Below are 24,809 nucleotides of genomic sequence, written 5' to 3'. Positions count from 1 at the left end.
AATCTATCTCTTTACCTTGGTTGTTTTCTCTAGGGACATTTCACCTCCCCCACTAACTGCCTAAAGAATTTGACATGGTGGCTCCTTCCAAGAACAGATCTATCATGATGGCTGTAAAGATAACGTAGGGTAAATGTTACAATAGGAAAGGCACCAACAAGCCCCTCTTATCAAAAGTTCTGTCTCTCTGGCCACATTCTCTGGATGACCCTGTGAGGAGTTGCCAGACAATCATTTACATTTATAAGGGAAATCTCCATTTGTAAAGGTATCTCCCTCTCTGTATTGGGAAGAGGGGAGATGAGCTCATTTCTAGAGATTTGATCAATGTGAAAGGTGAGGCCTTGGGGCTACATAATAAAACCTTACTCTTGTTTACTGTGCTTTAGTGGTAATCTCCTGTAACTGACTCCCCCCAACCCCCAAAATCCTCCTTTGTCATTGGCTGAACGTGATATTTAAGATGATAATTTCTGCTAGTGTGTTGAGAAACGCAGTGTCCCTGCTTTCTCCCATGTATACATGTTATTAAACTTGGTATTATTTTCTCCTGCTAACCTGTCTTGTTAATTATTTGGCCAGCCATAAGAACCTTAAAGAAAAGGGCAGAGAGAGATTCTCCCTCTTCCCCCAACAGTTTTGGCGAGCCAGCCAGGAGAAGCACTGGCTGGCAAGTTGCCTTCTCTAGCTGGAAGACCTGCCTTCTCCCTGGACTACTGCGGATGATGAGATACGGGAACGCCTGACGAAAGCCGGCAAAAGGTAAGACTTCTTACCATGTCAGCCTCCCGGAATCTCTATCTGCGGAGTCCGGCGGAAGGAAATGGTGAGAATTTTTTCTCTTTCTAAATTTAGATTGGTAGGAGAAAATATTTGGGAAACTAGTTTCTTGTGCTTTTAGTGACTCGGTTTAAATTTGGTAGAGTACTCTTGGTTTTGATCTTGATCCCTTTTCCTCCCAGAGGTAGTCTCTGTTGTTCTCTTTTGTCTGTGTCTTTTGTCATAAGAAGGAAATACCATAGGGTAGGAAGCAGGCATAGGCCCTATAAGCCTGCTGTCCTGGCCGGCCACACAGACTGGTGAGTTTGTGGGTCTCACCAGACCAGCGTCTACAAACTTTGCTGTGGGTTATTATACACATGAAGTGAAGGCCATTGCCTTTTGGTTGCTGAGGGCATCTTAGAAGCCAAAAAGACCGCAAATTTGGTGGGCACGGGTCGAGCAGTTAAGAGCCATTAGGGCGCTCGCCACTTTCAGAAGACTCCCGTGTCAGGATAAGTTGGGTCACGGAACGGGGTAGATGACACAGGTCCCCCGCCAACTGCAAGAAAATGTCCGTGCAACGACGAGGTATTCTGTAAAGCACACAGTCCCCAACCCCGCGGCACCTCCCCCCCTAGGTATTATTCTGGCTCCAAGAGACCTAAGGCGTGGCTAAAGCTGTCATTGTGCACATAAGGAAAAAAAAAAAACCGGATGAGGTTTTTCCTTCTGTCTTGTTCTGTGTCCTGAGAGAACTTGGCTTTGTGACCAGTGAGAATCTTCTCCTTGGTCTCCACCATACGGAAGGTGCATTTACCGGGGTGCACCTTGGTGGCCAGTCAAGTAGACTGGGGTTCCGAACTGTCTTTGTCCGGCTGTGCCAAGCTCTCAGGGGAGTTTGTCATAAAGGGCCCAGTCCATAAGGGCTTTTGTCGTCTTAACCTTCGTTGCTTGTTAGTGCTGGAAAAATCCCATTCCAGTATCGCCTGCCCGGTGTCACAGATTAGCGGGTCTGTGACTGGAGGCGTCCCACACTATTGTGGAGACCGGAGACACCGTTTTCAGTACACCATCCTTACCGCCTGTGCAACGAAGGTCTTTACTTTTTCTGAACATCTTTGGGAGTAAATTCTGTGGATCACGGGGGCTACATCATCTGCGCCCTCACCAGGGACGTTTCTTACGTCCATGATAAATTTATTCTAAGCGTAGAAAGTTACCTCCGGGTCTTTCATTAAAAAGGCTTATTGGTTCGAGTCACTATTGGAATAAATATACAAATGAAGATCCTACTCGTCAATGGCCAGACGACAGATCCTTTAAATTGAAAAAACTTCTAAATTGGGGGAAAAAATTTTTTTTGAGAGCTCTCACATAATTGTTTAATTGGTACCTAAGAAAAAAGGCCGAAAAAAAGAAGGGAAAAATTTGACTAGCCTTAAGACCTTGACTCAGGTTACAATTAAATTGAGAACATGTAAAAGTGTAAGTGTAGATAAGATTATAAAGGTTAGAATGTTTGAGCTAATTTTATATAAAGAGGTTACATCAACTTTGTCTGAGTATGTTTTCAAATGTCTGACTGAGAATGCTTCCCTTGTCCAAAATTAAAAGACCAAGACCTATTGATAAAAATTTTAATGATAACTATGTTTAAAAGTATAAGAGGTGATAAAATTTACATGAAATTTTGTAGGAAAAATACTGATGTTATTTCTATTACAGAACTGGTTAACAAAAATAATAATTTAAATGATGGCTAATTTTATCTGATGTCTTATAAAGTCTTATAGGCAATCTAAATAATTATTGGGAACAAGTAAATAGTTGTAAAAAAGATAAATGTTGGGTGAACTTTAAACAATAATTATGTATTATGGTGGTTTCAGCTTCCAAACTCTTTTTTGGTGACTTAAAACTTTAGAGTTTTGCTAAATTTTATGATAAAAATTCAGTTGAATAGATCATTTCCAAATAAGATAAGATATTAGACATTGATTGCTAAACTTACGTTTGTCTACATTTGGCTTTTCATTACAGGAAACTAAAAGGTGTTTTGGGTCTATTGGTAAACATGTGTTTTATTAAAAGATTGTACTATAAAGTAACATATTTCTAAAAGTTATAAAGTGTTCATAAATTTTCCAATCCACAAAATGCTAATATAAAAAAAAAAGTTTATAACTGCTTACTTAATTTTTACTTAAAAGTCAAAGTCTAAGAGTTAAAATTTCTAATTAGTATATGTGATTAAAGCTACTAAATATTTAAAAAAAAGTCTGTGTACAAGAAAAATAAGATATATGAAGGTACAAAGAATGGAAATGTTTTCTTTGGTCGATTAAAAAAGATAAATTTGTCCTTAAGTACTAGGAGGGAAAAGAAAGACATGGGACAAATTCTGAATATAAAAAAAAAGCTATAAAAGGTTTGTAGAGAGAATTCTGGAAAAGGAGTTTTATACATAGTCAAGTTGGCTAAGATTGAAATGAATTTAATTAAATAAATGAGTTTTAATAGCAGAAATAAGCTGGTACAAAATTATAATTTGGTCTTATTTCTCTTAAAAAGATAATTTGCTTAAACTTGATAAAAAAGTTATAAAAGATTTTTCTTTACCTTTGAGTAAGTCTACCAAAAAAAAAAAAAAAACTGTTAAAATAATTTCCTGTGTTCAAAAGACTGAGGTCTCTCTATTAAGGCTTTTTAGACTGTTAATGCTCTGTTTACTTTGACTTTTTATATTTTGGACAAGCTCCCCCAAAATTCATATCTTAAATAAAGTCTTTTTTTACTTTTTTTCTTTGAGAATTTTCAAAGGGCCCTGAAACTTCTCAAAGAAATTTGCTCTCTTCCTATAAGGAAGAAGATACTAAACTTATTAGGCTTATTCAATATGTTAAACTACGTGAAAAACATTGTCAGACAAGTGATGATAAGTCTGCTTATGTGCTATTATGTGGGCAAATGTTATTGATATAGGCGTTTTAAAATTGTATAAGATTACTGAAATTCTGACCTGTCCTGATTATCAGTCATAATTCTGGTTATTATTATTTTACAGTGTTATATGTCACAAAATTAACCAAATTTCTTTTGTCAATTGCCATTTTGAGGTCTTGTTGTTTACAGACATTTCTTTGCTCTAATGCTTTAATAAAATGTTTCAACTTCAAAAAAATTCATAGAAAAGACTCTGACATTTACACTGAAGTACAGGCTTCTGATAAACTTTCTGATCATAAAACTGAACTTGGTAAAAAATTACAAAAATCTGATAGAGAGACTGATAACTTCATAAAGCTGCTAACAAAAAGATTGAGATCAAAAATAGATTACACAATACTAAATGAACTGATTATAATTTTTATGATTTTTCATTTGAAGTATTTCTAAATTTTTAATGTTTTGATTTTTCAGATTTAAGGAAAACTTTTTCTCTTTTCTCCTGAGCTAGCTATGATTTATAACAATTTGGTAAATGATACTTTTATAAAAAAAATAAAAATATTTATCTTTTTCTCTCTACCTGATCCCTCCAAGATTTAAAAACTCTTAATAAGTGAATATTGTTGTTTTCATGGCAATATAGTTATTTACATAAGTTCAATAAGAATCTGTTCTCCTTATAACAGGACACAATTAAAAACACTGGTTACCCTGAAACTGTGAAAGTTCTAGAAGAAAACATAGGCAGTACGCTCTTCGACATCGGTCTTAGCAACATCTTTTCAAACACCACATCTGACCGGGCAAGAGAAACAATAGAAAAAATAAACAAATGGGACTACATCAAACTAAAAAGCTTCTGCACAGCAAAGGAAACCATCAACAAAACGAAAAGACAACCTAACAATTGGGAGAAGATATTTGCAAACCATACATCTGATAAGGGCTTAATCTCCAAAATATATAAAGAACTCATGCATCTCAACAACAAAAAAACTACCAACCCAATTAAAAAATGGGCAAAAGACCTGAACAGACATTTCTCCAAAGAAGATATACAGATGGCCAACAGACACATGAAAAGATGTTCAAAATCACTAACTATCAGGGAAATGCAAATCAAAAGTACAATGAGATATCACCTCACGCCCGTCAGAATGGCTATAATTAACAAGACAGGAAACAACATGTGTTGGAGAGGATGTGGAGAGAAGGGAACTCTCATACACTGCTGGTGGGAGTGCAAACTGGTGCAGCCACTATGGAAAACAGTATGGAGATTCCTCAAAAAATCAACGATAAAACTACCATATGATCCAGCTATTCCACTGTTGGGTATTTATCCAAAGAACTTGAAAACACCAATTTGTAAAGGTACATGCACCCCTGTGTTCATTGCAGCCTTATTCACGATGGCCAAGACTTGGAAGCAACCTAAGTGCCCATCAAGGGACGAATGGATAAAGAAGCTGTGGTATATATACACAATGGAATACTACTCAGCCATAAGAAACGACGAAATCCAGCCATTTGTGACAACATGGATGGACATTGAGGGTATAATGCAAAGTGAAATAAGTCAGAGGGAGAAGGTCAAATACCATATGATTTCCTTCATTAAGTAGTAGATAATAATAACAATAAACAAACACATAGGGACAGAGATTGGATTGGTGGTTACCAGAGGGGAAGGGGGGAGGGAGGAGGGTGAAAGGGATAATTCGGTACATGTGTGTGGTGATGGGTTGTAATTAGTATTTTGGTGGTGAACATGATGTAGTCCATGCAGAAATAGAAGTACAATGATGTACACCTGAAATTTTTACAATGTTATAAACCAACGTTACTGCAATAAACAAAAAATTAAAAAAAAAAAAAAAAGAAGTGGTGAGGTGGGAGGTCAGAGGGCAGACCCCTACTCCAGCTGATGGCTGAGCCTTTGTTTCCCCAGAGAAATTAGAAATCTGGATTTTTATGTGGAATTAATTGGCAAATAATTCAAAAATTTTAACAGAGCCAAAATAAAATACTTGTGGAGTCCAAAAAAAAAAAAAAAAAAAAAAGACTTTTTTTAGAGCAGTTTTAGGTTCATGGCAAAATTGAGAGGAAGGTACAGAGATTTCTCGTGCACTCCCGGCCCACACACAGGCATATCCCCACCCCCATTATCAACATCATCAACCAGAGTAGTGCATTCATTACAATTGATGAACTTACCCTGACACATCATAATCATCCAAAGTCCATAGTTTACTTTATGGTTCACTCTGGGTGTTGGACATTCTGCGGGTTTGGACAAATGTATAATGACGTGTATCCACCATTATAGTATCATAGCCAGTACTTTCACTGTCCTAAAAATTCTCCTTACTCTGCCTATTCAACCTCCCACCTCCCCCAAATCCTGACACCACTGATCATTTTGTCTTCATAGTTTTGCCTTTCCAGAATGTCATATAGTTAGATTCATACAGTGTGTAGCCTTTTCAGATTGACTTCTTTCACTTAGTAATATGCATTTAAGCTTCCTCATGTTTTTTCATGGCTTGATAGCTCATTTCTTTTTGGCTCTGAATAATATTCCATTGTCTGGATCTACCACACTTTATTTATCTATTCCCTTACTGAAGGACATCTTGATTGCTTCCAAGTTTTGGCAATTATGAATAAAGCTGCTGGAAACATCTAAAAAAAATGAACCTGCCCTTTTTCCTAAAGCCTTACAAACTGAAGCTAATGGACTTGATACAAACTTAAAAGATTACTTGATGACATCATCAGAGACATTTTAAACTGCAAAAGATGCTTTGACGCTGACATCTAAAATTCTTCACTGGCTGTCCTCTAAACTCAAAAACTACTTTACAACTTACTCTAACCATTAACCTTGTTTTTCTTTTGTTTACATAAAAATGCTTCTATTAAATACTTGATTGCTTACTTCCATAATATAGGCGTAACCTTAAGAGCCCACCTACATCACCACCTTCCAAAATAAACTGATCTATTATCAAGACAATAAAATGTGTTCGGAGAGATCAAACAGCCTACCAACTCAGCTTCTAGACTATAAAACTTCTTTAAGTTTCAAAAGGACTGTAAAACTTTTAGTTTCAAAGGCGGGACTGTGGGAGATCAAGATTTGGCCACCCTGAAATCTATCTCTTTACCTTGGTTGTTTTCTCTAGGGACATTTGACCTCCCCCACTAACTGCCTAAAAAATTTGACATGGTGGCTCCTTCCAAGAACAGATCTATCATGATGGCTATAAAGATAACGTAGGGTAAATGTTACAATAGGAAAGACACCAACAAGCCCCTCTTATCAAAAGTTTTGTCTCTCTGGCCACATTCTCTAAATGACCCTGTGAGGAGTTGCCAGACAATCATTTACATTTATAAGAGAAATCTCCATTTATAAAGATATCTCCCTCTCTGTATTAAAAAAAAGAGAGATGAGCTCATTTCTAGAGACTTAATCAATGTAAAAGGTGAGGCCTTAGGGCTACATAATAAAACCTTACTCTTGTTTACTGTGCTTTAATGGTAATCTCCCATAACTGACTCCCCCCAACCCCCAAAATCCTCCTTTGTCATTGACTGAACGTGATATTTAAGACAAAAATTTCTGCTAGTGTGTTAAAAAACACAGTGTCCCTGCTTTCTCCAATGTATACATGTTATTAAACTTGATATTATTTTCTCCTACTAACCTGTCTTGTTAATTATTTGGCCAGCCATAAAAACCTTAAAAAAAAGGACAGAGAGAGATTCTCCCTCTTCCCCCAACAAACCCAAGATAGGAATCTATAACTTTGGTTCTTAATAAAGAATTTCCTTTGATATCCTTAAGTCTCTGTGATTACTAGTAAAAACTCAACTATGGGTGAAGAGATGTGGTTCTGCTGGCAATATCTGGCTTGAACATGCATAGTTAAACCTGCCACACCCGTAGGTAGATTAGACTTGACCTCTCTACGACCTCTGCCTTTGGTATTTGACCTTGGAAAAATAAGAATTTTAAAAAGCTGCTGTTATTAGCACTCAATGCTAGAAATGCCCATTAAAGAGTGATTTTGATTTGGTAAACCAAAGAGAGTAAAAGCAGAACGAAGTCTTTAATATCTATAAAATTTCAAAAAATTCTAATTTTTTAAAATATAACTCTATTTTTGCCACAGTGCAAACTGTGTATATATGAATGAAATATCCCTCTGTCCATTTCTTAAGTTGTTTCCATTGATTTGATGGATTTATCCTCTAATCCGGATTCCAAGTGTAAAAGAACATCTTGGTCCTTCAAAGAAAAGAATCCATTGAATTTGATTTTCTTTTAGCTCGGCATCCCACAGGTTTGAGGAATAAATTATCATGTAATGATACAATGATTCTGAAATCTAATTGTTAATTAGAAGGGTGTAAGTGATGATTGAATGGTGGTTCATCCCCATGGTCAGGGGTATTGTACACATGGATGTGTAAACACGATTCAGGAAGCTGTTTCAGCCCGGTGACATCCCTGAGAACCACAGTGCAGGAGGATCTAGGCACACAGCCATCTGCCTCGATCTCCTGGGTTACATGTAGATCCAGGGGTCTTGAGAGTGGCTTCAGAGCAGCTAACTTTTATCTATTTCTCCCCTTCCTTCTCTCCAGCTTATCTCAAACAGTCTTGACTATCATATTTTAAAGTAAGACCAATTATAGTTATCTACATGAGCTTCTTGTTCACTATTGCAGAGTAATAATCAGGCATAGCATTAAATATCATTTAATTGACCTAATTAAATTTGTTGTACCTTATAATTGATTAGAACACTAAGTGTAGTTCACCAAATGTGTTAATCTGCTTACAACTGCCATGTGTCTCAGTCCTCTTAGAAGTGTAGCTTTGGCCAATCACAAGATTTTAATGAATCAAATCATCATAAATTAAGATAATGTACTGTCTTTTGGATGATAGGGGGCATATGGGTCCATTTTGGAAATATGCCCATCTGTCTTTGCTCCCCATGGGAAGTTTCTGGTCACTAGGTCTCCAGGTGGCTTGCATAAGCCCTAGGTCTGTAATAGCTTGGTGCCTCTCCTTCTACTTGGGGTAGAAATAAAAGAGGTCAGAGAGACATTAAAATTTTGGTTGCATGAAGTCATCTATGAAGACCATCCATGCATATTGTTCTGGATAGCTCTCTGTTCCTAAGACTACTAGTTACTTTAAGGGCCTGTCAGGAACTGTGAAAGGTCTGATATTTTACCTTACCTGCAAGCTAATAAGTCAGCCTACCATGGTCTTATAGATGCTGGCAAAAGACATGAGACCCATGGGTCAGAAACAAAGGACTTAATGACACAGCAATAGCAGTGGCCAGAGTATCAGCATTTGCACCGGTTCACTAAATCCCACTTCCTACAGGGTGATACACAGTGGGCCAGGTGACATGCAGAGGGTTGCAAGAACTCAGATCTTCAGGAACTCAAATCTTTGATAATGGGCAGCATGTCTGCTGACCTTTGCCCTGGGGGCTGTTATTTTTATTATACTGGGCAGTAAGCAAGCCTGCCCTCTGCTCCAGAGGAGCAGCACTATTTCTATCTTCCAAGGCTAACAGCTCTACACACATCCTTGAAAAGATAACCTGGTTTTACTGGCTTTCAAAGATAAGCTTGGATGAGACTTCATCATCATTCAGTTTTCTGTTTCCTTTAGTGAGATTTTGCAAATATGCTCTTTTCTCTGTAAAGTTCACTAACTTTATTCATACATAAGGGATACTTTTGGTTTTATTTATTAAGTTGAAATTTTCTTATTAGAGCAAATGATGAAACTATTATGGGTTGGATCTGAAAGTATGCTTTTCCAGGAAAAGTGTGAAAGATCAGTGCTCACAGAACTTTGCCACAAGGAGCTGATATCAAATTAAATGATTTTAATTTGAATACTGTTTTGTACAACTTTCTTCCATCTTACTTCATCCTCTCTGCTTCCTGTAACTCCCATATGAGAATGGGACAGTTTCTGGGATTCACTGAACTCATTTACAATATTCAAATGGTTTTGTCTGTTGTGTTTTTTTTTTTATTGAGGTATAGTTGACATACAACATTATATTAGTTTTAGGGTTACAACGTAATGATTCAATGTTTGTATATGTGTTGAAATGATCACCACAATAAGTCCAGTTAACATCCGTCCCCATATAGAGTTACAAAACTTTTCTCTTGTGATGAGGACATGGCGTATTTCAAGGTGCAGAAGAATCAACGATGATGTCATACTTTTCCATATACAGCTTGATGAATTTGGACATAAGCATACACCCTTGAGACTGTCACCACCATCAAGGCCACAAACATATCCATCACCTCCCAAAGTTTTCTTTCACCTTCTTTATTAGTATTATTCTGTGGTAAGAACTCTTAATATCTACTCTATTAGCAAATGTGACTTATGCAACACAGTCTTGTTAGCTGTAGGCACTATGCCGTATCCTAGATCTCCAGAACTTATTTATCTTCATAACTGAAACTTTGTATCCTTTGACCATCAGCTCCCCATTTCTCCATCCCCCCCAGCCCCTGGCAACCACCATTCCAACCTCTGCTTGTATGAGTTTAACTATTTTAGATTCCACATACAAATGAGTATTTGACTTTCTCTGTTTGCCTTATTTCACTTAGCATAATGTCTTCTAGGTCCATCCATGTTGTCAAAAATGGCAGGAATTCCTTCTTTTTTCAAGGTTGATTAATATTCCATTTCTTTATCTATTCATCCGTCAGTGACATTTAGGTTACTTCCGTATCTTGGCTATTGTGAATTAGCTGCAATGAACATTAGAGTGCAGGTATCTCTTTGAGACCCTGATTTCAATTCCTGTGGGTATATACCAGAAGTGAGATTGCTGGATCATATGCAAGTTTTCATTTTTGGAGGAACCTCCATACTGTTTTCCATAATGGCTGTACTAGTTTACATTTCCACAAGGGTTCCTTTTCTCCACATCCTCACCAACATTTGCCATCTTTAGAGTTTTTGATAATAGCCATCTTAACAGGTGTGAAGTGATAGCTCATTGTGGTTTTGATTTGCATTCCCTGATGATTAGTGATGTCGAACAACTTTTCAGACACCTATTGGCCACTTGTATGTCTTCATTGGAAAAAGTCTATTCTGGTCCTTTACCCATTTTTTAAATTGATTTTTATTTTTGTTATTGAGCCAACACAAAAAAAGAGAAAAAAATTTCCAAGCATTTTGGCTGCTTCCCAGTTGATGCAGACGGCTTTGTATTTACAGTGTTACCAAAAGATCATGTTTTGTGCTTTTTCTTCAGCATGTTATAAGACCAGCAGTAGCTGCGGCATGGCAGATATCGGGATCTTCTTGGTTTGGAGATTTACAACATAAATGAGTGGTAAGGAATTTTTTATTCTTCAAGGAAATTCTTGAGATCATAGTCCATGGAATCCAGGATTGATAGGTGTAGGAGGAAATTAAGGTGAGCATCGGTGATCTGGCATTATTTCTGAACTTGAGGGACAGATATCTACTCTATGAGTGTTTGAATAAAAATATTAGAGATCAGGAATTTGTGGTGGATGAATAAGTTTTCTGAATTATTTACTTTTGAACATCACCATTTGGATTATGTGAACATCTGGGATATGGGAGTAAGTCAATAACAGGGTGGTTGATCATGTCACTATTGATTTAACTTCTATGAACACCAAGTGGTCAATGGATTAAGCAAATGAGTAGTCAGAAAACACAGAAATGGTAGGATATGGGATTCAGTAAAGGACTTGGGACCGACTGTCCTGAGAGGGAGTGCCAGGACTTGTGTGGTTGAGAGTGACAAGGACAAGAAGAGAATAGAAACACACTCAAACAAGGAGTTAACAGGATGGAGGAGGAAAAATGATCTGGAGTAGCCTTGAGCTTTGACCTTGAGCTTTCTGTTCTTGATGCAAATCTGCCTGATGACATCCCAGGACAGGTCAGGTCTATCCCCAGAGGATAGAGGGAAGGTGGAAGTACAATACAGCCAGGATAATTGTCCTAAAAAGGCAGGCTTCCTTTATCATTTGACCCAATTTCATGATTTATTTTTGTAGAGTAAGAGGAAAAGATGGATGACAGTCACGTCTTCACAGAGAAAGCAGTGTAACTGTGGGAACCAGTCCAAACCAAAGCCTGGTTTAAGCATCTTCATCCCTTTGAGGATGTCCAGTGACATATTCAAGAGGCCGGTTACTAGTATCCCATCCGATTCTGGCAATGACGGGTCTCTGGGAGGACACATTGGACCAGCTCCACCAGGTCTGCTGGCCCAAGAGACCACAAGGACTCCAGGCCTGCAGCAGTGAAGGACCACTGGTAAGTCCTTTCAATCTTGCCAAAGCATTGCAAAAACTTGCACCTAGTCACTCAGGTGAATCCTTGCCAGGTGTGCTCGCAGGTGGTCTGTACCCCAGGTCCCATGCCCACTCCTGCCTGTCTTCAGATTTGGCAGAGATGATTCCAGGAGCTGATCTGGGCATTCCACAGCCCCACTGCCAACAATTTCTGGTGACTGAGGAAGGTATCAGGAAGGAGGAAAGGGCAGTGAAGAGCACAGGAGAGAGACTGGTGATAGCACTGATGGCGGACAGACTTGCTAGCGAGGCAGAGAAAGTGAGGGGCCAAGAAGGACGTCCTGACAGCAGATGAAATGGAACAGGCACCTCAGTGAGGTCTCTTGGCAGCATCCCTAATGTTTCCTTGCTTTGAGCTCTTGAAACTTTAAAATATACCAATACGTTTCTTTTATTAAACTCTGCTGCGTGACATAGAAAATATAGACAGTGGTTTCTTTCTGAAGTGAGAGGTTGAGTTTCAGGTGAGGAGAGAAAGATCTTCCTTTTTCATGCTGTTCTCTTATTTTCCTCTACTACGTACATTATTTATTTGTACTTTCAAGTCAGCAGTGAGTTATCAACGTCACGGGATGATTCAGTTTTTCCCCTCACAGTCACAGTAAAACCTACTAAAAGTGGATTATTCTTTTTGTGTAATATTCCAAAATATTATTTCAAAAGCTCTTTTAGGTCTATGTTCTCAAATTAGATATTTACTACTAGGTCTCCGTTTTTCTGTTCTTTGTTGCATACTAATTCAGAGTTGCATCTAAGGAAATATCAGATTTCCCTTAGTTTTTTGGATCCATATGTGTTGGAAATTTGATTCATGAAGATGGACATGGCAGTTGGGGGATCGTGCTATTATCAAAAGAGGCCTTTTCAGCATCAGTAATCTGACAAGAACCCACTGCTTGTTGGGATTTAATTGTTTATTTGAGGGATCAAGCTTTCACTGTTGGCACTTCTCTTTCTCTTTTGAGGGAAAGTACGGCCTTCCCAGTCTTTCTTTTACCAAGTCACTTTCCTGGGTGGCTGTGCCGTGTCAGGAAGAACCTGGGATGCCGGGTACCAGGATTCATCCTCAGCTTCTGGCTATCCTGAGAAGGCTTCCCTGGCAGAGTCCAGCCTGTGTGTCTGGGTGACACTTGCAGCCATCAGAAAGGAGGCGATAACTCACAAGTGCCAAGCGATTCATCTGGCCCTTGTCTTACAGGGTCTTTCTGAGGGATGAGGGTCAAAATGTCACTTGGTGACCCTTTGAAAGCTCCTAGTCATGGGGTGGGTTCTCGTTGTGAGCTCAGAGCAGTGTCTGTTCACCACCAGATGGGAAGCATTTCAGTATTTTAATTGGTAAGTCTGTGTTCATGAACGTCCATGGATCATCAGTTCCATGGCATTTCCTGCTGGACCACCCCCATACCCCTGTCATGCCTCATCTTTCAAAGCACCAAACAAGGTTCACACCCCAGCAGGTGGTTGTAATATAACCACAGCACAAGACTGGAAAAAAACACAACTACCCAGGGGCCACACACTTTAAGGTCTCGGGCCCAAATGCCCCATTTGGACGAGTTGATAACACCAACACTGAGTGTGTAAACTGAAGGATTGTCCAAGACCATGGACCTCAGAATGACACGGGCTCAGAAGTCACCTTGAACAGCAAGGGACAGTGTGGGGTCACTCACTGGCCAGGAATATGGTCCCTTATCCTTGTAAAGTAGAGCTCACCCGGGATTCATCAGGCCAAGCCAGGGAGGAGGCTGGGGGCCTTCTAGGGATTTTCTGCCCTAAAGGGAATTGCATAAGGAAGGCAGGGGTGCTGAAAATCCTAGTTCACAGGGAGCAGTCATCTTTATGGAAAGAGGCCCAGCAGTAGCCTTAAAAGCTGTGTCACAAATCTTTCTGCCTGGATACAAAACAAGCAGGAAAAGGAAATCAGAGTCCTGGACAAGGATCCCAGCAGGATTCAAAGCTAGGTCAGGGGTGAACAGGGAGCCCCTAGAGGGGCCTCAGGAGGGAAAATCCTGCCTGCCTTTAGACCATTTGCAAATGACCTTCCTCGGGCCTTGTCCTCTCCACCTGCACGTTTTGATCTTTTCACATTGTTTTCCCCACTAAGAGCTGATGAAATTCCAGAGATTGAACTAGAAAACTACAAGTTCCTAAAATTTGGTCAAAAGAAAACTCAAGAAGAGAAGCAGAAAACATTCCCTGTTCCTCCAGAATGTAGAAAGGCAGCCCCTGCCTGTGGCACGACCTGGTCCTGGGTAGTGCTGTTTTAAAGACACCCACATTTCAGTGGTTGTTGCTCTGCCTGTGAAAGTACCTTCAACATTTATATCCCAAGAGAACGGGTGAGGGGCCGTGTCTGCTCCTGGAGCAGCTGAATGATACTGAAATGAACCAGTCCTCAGAGTTAGGGGGACTGGGGAGTGTCCCCAGTAGCCAGGGAAGGAGCTGGCCCTTCTCCCTTCTCCCACATACAATAAGCTGATGACCCAGAAGAGTTCTTGATTCAAGGAGAAATGTGAGATTCAGTTCTCACTTACATGCCTACAGAAAGTGACAGAACCACACCACAACTCCCAGGTTGTAAAGGGAAAAGGACTTTAATATAATAGTCAAATATGGTATTTATTATTTAAAACAAATAACCACTGTCCCTCCCCAATGTGTGAATAGGTGCTGGGGTAGAAATGTCAGGGAGCTGGGGTGGGGTCATCCCCTCTCTCTTGGGCTTCAGGGGCCCCAGGAATCAGCCTACAATGCTCCCCTTCCCATCAGGTGGGAGGAGCTGGCCCGGTGCATCGCAAGCATCCCAGCTGTATCCCCGCTGCTGAGGATGGGGCTGTGATGGGCCACTGGTATGGGGTTCGGTGTTGGGGCCTGGCAGCTGAGTAGAAGAGTCGGGTATCTTGAGGGACCTCCCTCAGAATCATCGCCCCCCACCCTCTCCCCACTGCACTGGGTGCTCCAGACCCTGTGCTCAGTGCTGTCAGCCACCAGTACCCCGTTTGTCCCTGCCATGTGAGTGATCATTTAGTATCACCTATTTCACAGAGGAGGAAACAGAGTCTCAGGAAGCTGAAGAGAGTAACCCCAGTCACAGGACTGCTCAGTAGTGGAGCTGGGATCCCAGTGCCAGCTGTCCAACTCCCCAAGGCCACACTTAGTCCAAAGCTTTACTGAACCCCTAGGAGTCAGTCATCCCGGCCCAGACACTCACTCACCCCTGACCTTGATGATGGCCGGTTCTTCTTGGCCTTGAGTACTCTGCTGGCCAACTAGGTCTAGGGCTCCGGCTGGCCGGACAGGCTGTAGCTACAGGACAGAGAGGCACCTGTGAGCCTACCAGGAGCCACACCTCAGGTGTCCCCCCACTGCCTGCCCAGCAGCTGGAGTCTGGGTGCCCTGGGGTCGCCACGCAATAAGGCCTGGGGCTGACCGGGGGCCCATGGAGACAGGCTCTCTGGACTGGCCAACAGGGAGAGTCCACCCCTGCCCTCACCCAACTCCTGCCCGGTCTCACCTCTCATTCTCGTTGAGCAGCTCCATGTCCTGGAACCAGGCCCAAAATCGCTCCTCGGGCTCTAGGTTGTAATTCTTTGCAGCCACCTGGAGCAGCAGGATCTCCCTCATGACTCGGTATTCCTGGGACCAGAGGGAAGGAGAGGATGCAGACAGGGCCTGGGTGGGGGATGCTGCAGGGGCCTTGTGGGGGGTGAGGAGTGGGGTAGGGGACCAGTCTTGGGAACCCTCCTTCCCTCCAGTTCCATCCAGCTCTACCTGTTCTCAGAATGGGAATAATCAGCCCCTCCTCCAGGAAGTTTTCCTTGATGCCATCCTCCCCTCGATCCACCCGCCAATTGGATCGGTCTCCCACTTCTCTGTTATCAAACTCTTACACTCAATGTAAGATACAGGGGTGGAACCAGGGACTGTTCTGCCCAGAGGGTCTCTGAATTCCTCCTCCTTCCCCTCCCCTGCAGGGAGTGCTGCAGCTGCTCCTCAGTCCTCTTCTCAAGGTTGATCTCATTCCCCTGGAAGGCAGACAGCCAGAGTCCATCAGACAGAGCCCCCTAGCCCGCCTAGCCCCCTATGCCCACCCCTTCTCATGGTGCACTACTGCCAGGTCCCCAGAGGGGGCCGGGCATGCAGAGAAAACAGGACTTGGACCTAGGTCGGGCTCTGGGCTCCAGAGAAGGAGGACATGGGGGTGAGGCTGAGGGACCTGGCAGCACAACCCTCTCTGATGACAGACTTGGAGGCTGAGGCCTCAGGCAGAGGGGACTGCTCAGCCACTTATATGCTGCCTGACTTGGAGGGACCCCACATCTCTCTCCCCAATGTGCAGCATGGGAGGGAGAGGCTGAGTCCAGCTCAGATAAAATCTCACGCAGCTGTGCCATCAGGCAGCTCTGAGCTTCCCCAGCCTGGGGAACCGGAATGGGTGTCTCAGCTGGAGCCTCTGTTCACTCATCCCTAAGATAGGCCTGCTTCCCCAGCTCCCAGGGGCGGCTGCAAGGCTCTCATGAGAGATGTGCCAAGTGCTAAGAGCTCAGAGCTCAGTTCGGGGTCTCCCGCATCCCAAGGCTCAGGATCCTGGTCCTCCCTGCCTGGTCCCCATGTTCACCCACCTCGAGATAATCACCCATCACCAGGTGCAACATCAGCAGGTCACTGAGGAAAGTGCCAAGATTGGGGATGACACCCTGTGACAGTGGGGTGTAGGTGGGATGAACCCTTGCTCTCAAGTTGACCCCCTGCAGACCCTCCCCTGAAAAGTCCACAGCCACAGCCTCCTGGCCCACACCAGGGTTCCCACGGGGAGCAGCCTAGGACCCTTAGCAGCCTCCCCACAATTCTTCCTCCCCTCACACCCCAAGAACACCACACTCCTCCTCCTCACTTCCCAGGGCCGGCTTCTGGCAAATCACAGGGTGTGCGGTCCCCAGCCCTCCCCACAACAACCCATCCTGCACCAGCTCTTCCAGGCCCCCCTCCTGCTCACTTCTATTAGGGGATTCAGACACTGGCACCAGGAGGAAGGGCCCTCCTCTCTTGATTTGAGGCCTCCAGCTGGGAGGGCTGAGCCCCTCCCCCACAGGCACACTCACATGCTGCTGCTGCTGCTGCTTCTCCTGCACTCTCTGGGGGCTGATCTCTGGGGGGGCAAACGTGGAGGGCCCCTCCTGCCAGGGTCGAGGACAATGTCAGCGAGGCCATACTCCCCTCACCTCATTTCTCTCCAGCACCACTGGCCTCCGACCCTGGACATCTGATTTGAGTCAACTGGTACCAATGCCATTCCACCCTCCAAGGTGTTGTGATTCTAGAACAAGCCCAGCTCCAACTCTTACTCTGGGTGTGAGCTTGGGCTTGTGGCCTGGCCTTCCCGAGCCTGTTTCCTCATCTGGAAGGTGTGAGAACTCCACCTACCTCACAGGTTCTCCTGAGGACTCAGTGTCACGTGACTGTCATCATTGTTCTCACCCTCACCCCTCCAGGTCGAGCAGGCAGAAAGCTCCCACATTCCTTTCCTCCCTCTTAGCTCCTCATCACCACCCTGTGAGGCCTGTACCATATGATCACCATCCTTTCATTTCCCTGATGAGGAGACAGAGGCCCAAACATGGGCAGTGAGTTGCTCAGGGGCCCACAGAGGAAAGGCCGCTTGCCCCTCCCAATCAGAAGACCTGTTCCAACATCCTCACCTAACCCCCTGCCCCACCACTGAGAACAGTCCTGTCCCCTGAGCTCTCAAAGCTTGGTCTTGGGCCCAGCCGTGGATGGAGAGGATGGGGTGTCTTGGGAGTCTGGTTGAGTGGCTCCTGCCTGCCCCAGTCCCGTGGAGTGTCTGGCCCCCAGGCTGGGACAGAGGCCATGCCAAAACCTTCTCCTCCCCAAGGAACCCCTCAGGACATTCCCCTGCACTGAACTCTTTCTCTATCCACTCAGGAACTGGACCCCAAAGGTGCCACCTCTGATCCACAGGGAAGGGGGTGACAGGATACTTTGCTTCCTCGTTTACATGACACTCCTAACGTCCTTGCAGCAGGATCCACTAAGAATCCATCAGTTGCCTAGACGCTTCTCATAAGCCACCGGGGTCATATGTCATTGCCAACCAGGCACTCAGGTGAGACTCCTGTGGTTGACTCCAGTCACTGCTCTAGGGGTTCGGGGGGGTGTCCCAGAATGCACACACAACTGTCTCTGGTCCAGCCCTTCAGACCCAAGGATGAGCAGCCTGTTTGTCCACCTGGGCCATGAGAATCCCCTGCTGTGCCCATCCCCGGGGCAGGTAGGGTGCCGCCACTTGGAGACATGGTGAAGACAGAAGGAACAGCAGGGTCCTGGCTTCCTGAGGACAGGTTTAGGCTGAGGACTAAACCCACCCCAAACACCCAACAGCCTGGAAGAAGCTACATCCAGCAGGATGGAAGCCAGAGTCCTGCTGATGGCGCCAGCTCAGCAGCTCTTCCTGGAACAGCCCAGCCAACACCACTGTGTCCCATGACCAGGGCCTCCTGCCCACAAACGGCACCCCGCCAGCCCACGGGCTGAATAGATCCCTCTGCTTGTTAATCTGTGCAAGATAGATGGGAATGTTTCAGAGAAAATTCAAGTGAGAAAATATCAAAACCACAGCCTACCCAGTCACCCACCTCCCTCCCTCCTCCTCTCTTTCTAGACCCCCAGTCTCCACTCTACCTTGGTCATCAGTTCTCTGCTCAAGGACTCGTCTTGGCTATAGAGCTCCTTAAGTTTTTCAGAGCTCTCCCTGAGGGGAGGGGAAAGAGGGAAGGATAAATTTAGGGATAATGTGAGGAGTCTGAGTGCAATTCCCTTTTCTTGGACAACCCGAGAGATTCAACCTGCCTGAAGGAGTGTTCTCACTGGGCTTCTCTGAGCGCTAAGGTCTCATGGGACTGGGACGGGGCTCTCCTGTTGCTAACTGTGGTTTCCATTCCCCAGCTATACAGAGCAGCTCTGTTTTGACCACTTTGAGTTTCAACTGAGCGTAGAGTTCTATTGCTATAAACACTTGAAAATCTCCAATGTGGCTCAAGCCAGTACCTGCCATTTAGGGAAACCGAATCCTGAAGCAGAACTGGTGCATTAAGGACCCCAGGAGACTTAGAGACCCACTGCCGAGGCCCAGGCCCTGTCCCCAGCATTTGCTGCCACCCAGGAGTTCCCAGCTGACTGAGGGGCCAATGGCAGACATACAGGAGATCCCCCATCCATCCTGGTCCTCCTATGGAGAGAGGCCTACCCACAGGGAAACTTCCCCCGTGTGTTCTTCAGGTGGCTTGTGGAGGTTTTCCGCAGAGCAGAGATGACACTGTGGGGCAAGGAGAAGTTCTTCAGGATCTTGCACTCCTGGGGAAGGGAAGACAATGAGCTGTGAGGTGGGGTGCTGGAGTCCTGCTTGCTCTAGCTTCAGTCCCCTTCTATTTAAATCACCCCTCCTGGATGAGACAGATGTTCAGGGAGCCCCAGAAGGGCACATTTAGGACCCAAAGTGTAACACTCACAAGGAGGAGGGCCTCATGTACCTGCTCCTTGTCTAGTGAGTTGGTGGAGTTGAAACCATTGGGCAGCTACTCGACGACCTCCTGAGTGGAGTTCTGCAAAGACTGCCTGGGAGCTGGGCCAGAGGGAATCAGGTGCTGCCTGCACACTGCCACTGAGGCCAACCCCCAAGAGAAAGTCTGCTCCTCAGTTCAGGCACAGAGGGCATCCTGGCAAAGATCTTTGGTCAGGGAGGGAAGGAAATGAAACCTCTAGGGCTCAATAATATACGAGTAGAGGAGCTCACCTTCTCATGCTGTCAGCCATGATCTGGGGTATGAACGTGACAGACCCACCAGGTTTCCGACACCTAACAACAAGCTCCTGCCCAGGAATGGCCTGTCCCACATACCCTGCCTTCCCCACTCCACACAAACACACACACACACACTATGAGGGGCCTGGAGTGTGGGGTTGATCAGGTGGGATCACCGTTGTGTCCTGGCCTGCACTAGCCTTTCCTGGGCTCCCCCATGTTACCCTTCACTGCCTCCTGTCAGACACCCAGAGGCATCAGGGATGAGGGCTGAGCCAACATCGGCAACAATCAAAAGATTCTCTTTCTGGGTTTTTTTGAGGCCAGATCCTCCAAAAGTTTGGATACAACAACAAAACATTTTTGCTTCTTGGCTGTCTCCATTCAAGTGAGCTGGATGGGGGGCTGTGGGTGCCTGGTTACCAGAGTTCTAAGATCTGATGAGGTCTATGACCAAGGAAGTGGGGTCATTTTTCAAGATTCCTTTACCTGGGCCCCTTCCCTCAATCAGACTTGTCCAGAGCTGCCCCCTGCGCCTGGGCTGCTAACCCTCCTCCCCTATGTCATCTCCTGAACTGTACACAAGGAGCCTACACATCCCTAGCCAAAGCTCCCTGGAAACCTAACTCAGGTCCTAGCTTTGAAGAGACAGAGATGAATGCAGACCTCCTTTTTCTTGCCAGTTCTACATCCTGGGAAAGTCCCTGTGCCTCTCAGGTCCTCCCCAGTCTCCAAACCTGCACCATGGGGATCAGACTAGAATCTACATCCTAGGGACGTCACCCAGTGTATATGAGGTAATATCTATTACCCCTGTGGGCTGGTGTCACATGTACCTAAGGCACAAACTTAGAGATGGAAGAATAACAAGGAGGGGTGGGAGGTAGCACAGAACACCACTCAAAACATGCCTGGGTTCCATGAATGTGATATTGGAACAGCTGCTTCCAACTTGGCCTCATTTTCAGGTCAGCATCATGAGGGGGTTGAAACCGATGGAAATTTAGATACTGCCATCCTGCGGCATAAAACCATTCAATTGTTTCCTGTTTTATGGAGAATGAGACCCAAGTGCCTCATCTTGGCCTATGAGGTGGGCAGCCTCCACAATCGTACCCAGTAAGCCCCACTCATGTTATACACATCCCCGTGGAACCACTAAGTGGTTAGTAACTGGCTTCTGAACATAATAACAGCCAAAATGATGGGATGTCTTGTCTAAATTTTAACTAAACAAGTCTCTCACTTCCTCTTACTCCCTCTCTCATGTTCCATCTCTCTCTCTCTCTCACTCTGTCGAATCCCTGTAACTGAGGAATCAAATACCAGTGTTTTGGGGCTGCCCAAGGTGGAGGCCTATAGAGGAGAGAAGCACAGGAGTGCCCAGGCCAACAGACAGAAAGGAACTCAGGCTCTCAGTCCAAACTGAAGCCTGAAGGCTGAGAGTGAAATTGGGGGCCAGTCCTCCCCCAGTTGAGCCTCAGTTGAGGCCACAGCCCCAACCTATTCAACTCACTGAGGCAGAGGCACCCAGCTAAAACATGCCTGATTGCTGATCCACACATATTGCGAGATAGTTAACATTTGTAGTTTTGAAATGCAAGGTTAGGGGCAATGAAGTCAGAGAGGGAAAGGTAACTGACACAGCCTACCAGGCCCTGGCCCTACCTTCCACCCCAGCTCCTGTTCTCTCCTCCCACTCTCCCTCCAGCTGCACTGGCCACCTTTCTAACCTCCTCTGGCCAAACTCACTTCTGCCTGTGAGATTCAGGGCCAGTGGGGCCATCTCCCTGACACACTGCTCCCAGACTTGTGCAGGGCTGGCTCCCTCTTGTCATTCTGGTCGCAGAAAATGTCACCCTAGTGAGGCCTTTCAGACCCTCCTACCCAGTGACCCCCAGTCCTCCCTCACAGCCCACTGCTGTGTTTCTCTACAGCACTTGCTCTTTTCTTTCTCATGTCTTTGCTTTTGTCCATTTCCCCTCTAGACTGTGAGCTCCTGGCAGGCAGGGACCACTTGGTCATTTTCATCCCGCACTTCGGCACACCAGGGCACCTGGCACAAGGTGAGTTCTCATTGCACAACTGCTGAATAAGTACATGGGCAGATCTTGCACCCCTCCCCCTGCTTCTGACCAACTGTGATTGTGGAGATGAACACTAGTAATAGGAGGTACAAGTTGTTTCTGAGGCAGGGGGAAAGACCTCTGCTTGACTCTTTGCTGCTCCAGGAGGTCAAGTAAAGTTCAGTGGACATCGAGTAAATTCCAGGTTTACAGCAGAAGGAAAGAACTTGATGTATATATATATTAGGTAATGGTTACCAAAATAAGTCTAGTTAATATCAATCACCAAACAGAAATAAAAGGATTTTTCCTGTTGATGAGAAGTTTTAGGATCTACTATCTTAGCAACTTTCAAATGTACCACACAGCAATGTTAACTTGCATAGTGCTGTATATCAAGTATATCGCAATACAACTGAAAAAAATAAAAACAAAAACTCACTGGCCACCACTAACACAAGAGGCTTCCCGCCCCCTGGTGGCCAGCACTAGCACTGCAGCCCTCGCCAAAACAGGAAACTTTCTTTGCGTGTCCTCAAGGCAGAGGCTCTCCAGGGTCCCAGAGGTAAAGGAGCAGGACCTGTCGTCTTGGAGGGAGTGGGAGGAATCTCGGGAACTTACTTTTCCCCGCATTTTGCTGTCCCCCACCAGATGTCCTCTTCACTCCTGAGGCATCCAACCTTAACGAGGACAATGACTCCCCCCTGCCGCCAGATGAGGACCCCGAAGGTCCAACAAGGACTGGTCTTCTCCCCCATCTCTAGACTTGGTGTCCAGTGCTCTGGCATCTTCTTCATTATCCCCAGTTCTCATCCACCCAAGCCCCCAAGCCTCCTCAGTTCTAAACAGTCTCAAGTGGGTGGAAAGCATTTTCTCAGCGTTGTAGAGCACAGTAGGTCATCAACAGAGAACCTAGTCCAACAGACATGTTGTGAGTGCATGGAACCCTTGGAGTCACCTGCTGGATGCACTCGACTTTATACAGGAGGACCCTCACTGAGGTCTTCTCTCCTGGTCCCAATGCATACACAAGGGGAGGATGGGCTCATCATAGTTCTGGGTGCCCACAGAGGTGGACTGCGGGACCCCAGTCCTGTGCTCTCCAAGCTGGGCCAGGGATGGGTCTGGAACAGGTAGAAACCTAGGAAACTTAGGGATTCCTCTGCCCATCTCTGTGCCCCTGGACACGTATCTAGGAGAACAGATGCTATGGCCCCATGGGAGAGCTGCCTCCAGCCTCTCTCCCTCCTGCCTCTTGTCACTTCCTCCGGTTCGGCTCTTTCTTGACTGCACCTCCATGGCCCCTACATGAGAAGTCAGTGTGAGTGGGGGTGCCTGTGCACATGTGATGATGAGGAGAGGTAAATGACCCCATATGGACAGGGGTGGGCAGCAACCCCCTAGGATCTTAATGCCTCTCATTGCCAAAGGAAACCTGAGGGAAGGGGCGGAGCGTTGGCCAAGGAAGCTGGAGCTTTGTCTAGTCTTCAGGACCCTGACCACCTCCTGTGGTCTGGGCCAGTACTTGCCTCTTTCTGGGCCAGTTTCCCAACTGTACAGTGAGGGGTAAGATGTGCAACAGCACAAGCATGTGCTCGGCCAGGACAAGTCATCAGGCCCCATAGATACATTAAGTACAATTTAAGTGTATTGAAGACATTAATATTGCTGTGAAATCATCACCACGACCCATCTTCTGAACTCTTCTCATCTGCAAAACTGAAATTCTATATCCATTCATGAATGACCCCCATTCCTCCTCCTCCCAGCCCCTGGCAAACACCATTCTACTTTCTGTCTCTCTGAATCTAGCGATTTCAGGAACCTCATAGAAGGGAAATCACACAAGGTTGTATTTCTGTGACTGGCTTATTTCCTTTAGAGTAATATCCTGAAGGTTCATCCATGGTGTGCTGTATCTTAGAATTTCCTTCCTTTGTTAAGAATGAATAATATGCCATTGTATGTATATACCACATTTTGCGTATCCATACATCCCTGGACAGATACCATAGCCAGGCCCAAAACCAAGCCCAAAATAAAATGGGGCGCCGACCCGATTTTTATCAACGGTCCCCTGGAGACTACTTTCTTAAGCCACGTTCCATATATTTACTAAGGATCTAGTCTTGGGCCATGAGTTGTTTTTCAGAAACTCCATTTTTCCTCCTTGAGCAAGTTTCAACTGGTTTGAGCCAGTGAGACCACAAGATGGCTGGCAAGACTCAAACCGTGACTGCACAAGTGACTGGAGGATGACTTGTGGGACCAAGAACTCCCCTGCTGATCATGTTAAGGACACCGCCTTTTGAACGTGGGATGTATGACAGAACACGAAAATTTTCTTGCACAAAAGGCCTAGGACTGCCCCCAACCTTCCTGCACCCACTCCTTTGCCCTTAAAAAGTCCTTTTCAACAGCCCATCGGGGAGAAGGATTTAACCTCTGTCTCCTGTCTCCCTGCTGGTCAACCTCGTAATAAAGCTTTTTCCCTTCTTCAGGAACGGGTATCTCATGGTTGGCTTAAGGGGTGCATTGGGCAATGAGCCCTTCCTCGGTTACAATACTTGGGTGGGTTCCATGTTTTAGTTATTATGAATAATGATGCTATGAATATGGGTGTTAAAATATGTTTTGGAGAACACGCTTTCAACTGTTTAGGGGGTATATACCCAGAAGTGGAATTGCTGGGTCCTATATAATTATATTTTTAATTTTTTTTAGGAATTGTTATACTGATTTCTACAGCAATTGTATATTTTATATTCCCAAGAAAGTGCACAAGGGTTCCAACT

At 44.8% G+C, this 24,809-nt stretch overlaps 2 long non-coding RNA genes across 2 annotated transcripts; both read left to right on the top strand.

Annotated features, from left to right (window-relative positions):
* The first annotated feature begins 365 nt into the window (after positions 1–365).
* On the top strand, positions 366–20,900 carry LOC147917706 (uncharacterized). The gene is made up of 5 exons (XR_015553633.1): positions 366–762; positions 11,046–11,126; positions 11,827–12,088; positions 18,073–18,253; positions 20,632–20,900. It is a non-coding gene; the product is annotated as an uncharacterized LOC147917706 (long non-coding RNA).
* Positions 20,901–21,795: 895 nt separating this feature from the next.
* On the top strand, positions 21,796–24,514 carry LOC147917705 (uncharacterized). Its single transcript, XR_015553634.1, has 2 exons — positions 21,796–22,014; positions 22,666–24,514. It is a non-coding gene; the product is annotated as an uncharacterized LOC147917705 (long non-coding RNA).
* The last annotated feature ends 295 nt before the right edge of the window (positions 24,515–24,809 follow it).

Source organism: Ceratotherium simum, chromosome 2 (genome assembly GCF_057802395.1).
Source record: "Ceratotherium simum simum isolate JZ-2026a chromosome 2, ASM5780239v1, whole genome shotgun sequence".
Classification (NCBI taxonomy): Eukaryota; Metazoa; Chordata; class Mammalia; order Perissodactyla; family Rhinocerotidae; genus Ceratotherium; species Ceratotherium simum.
Note: the sequence above shows the minus strand (reverse complement) of the source record. Positions and strands in the feature narration are given on the sequence as shown.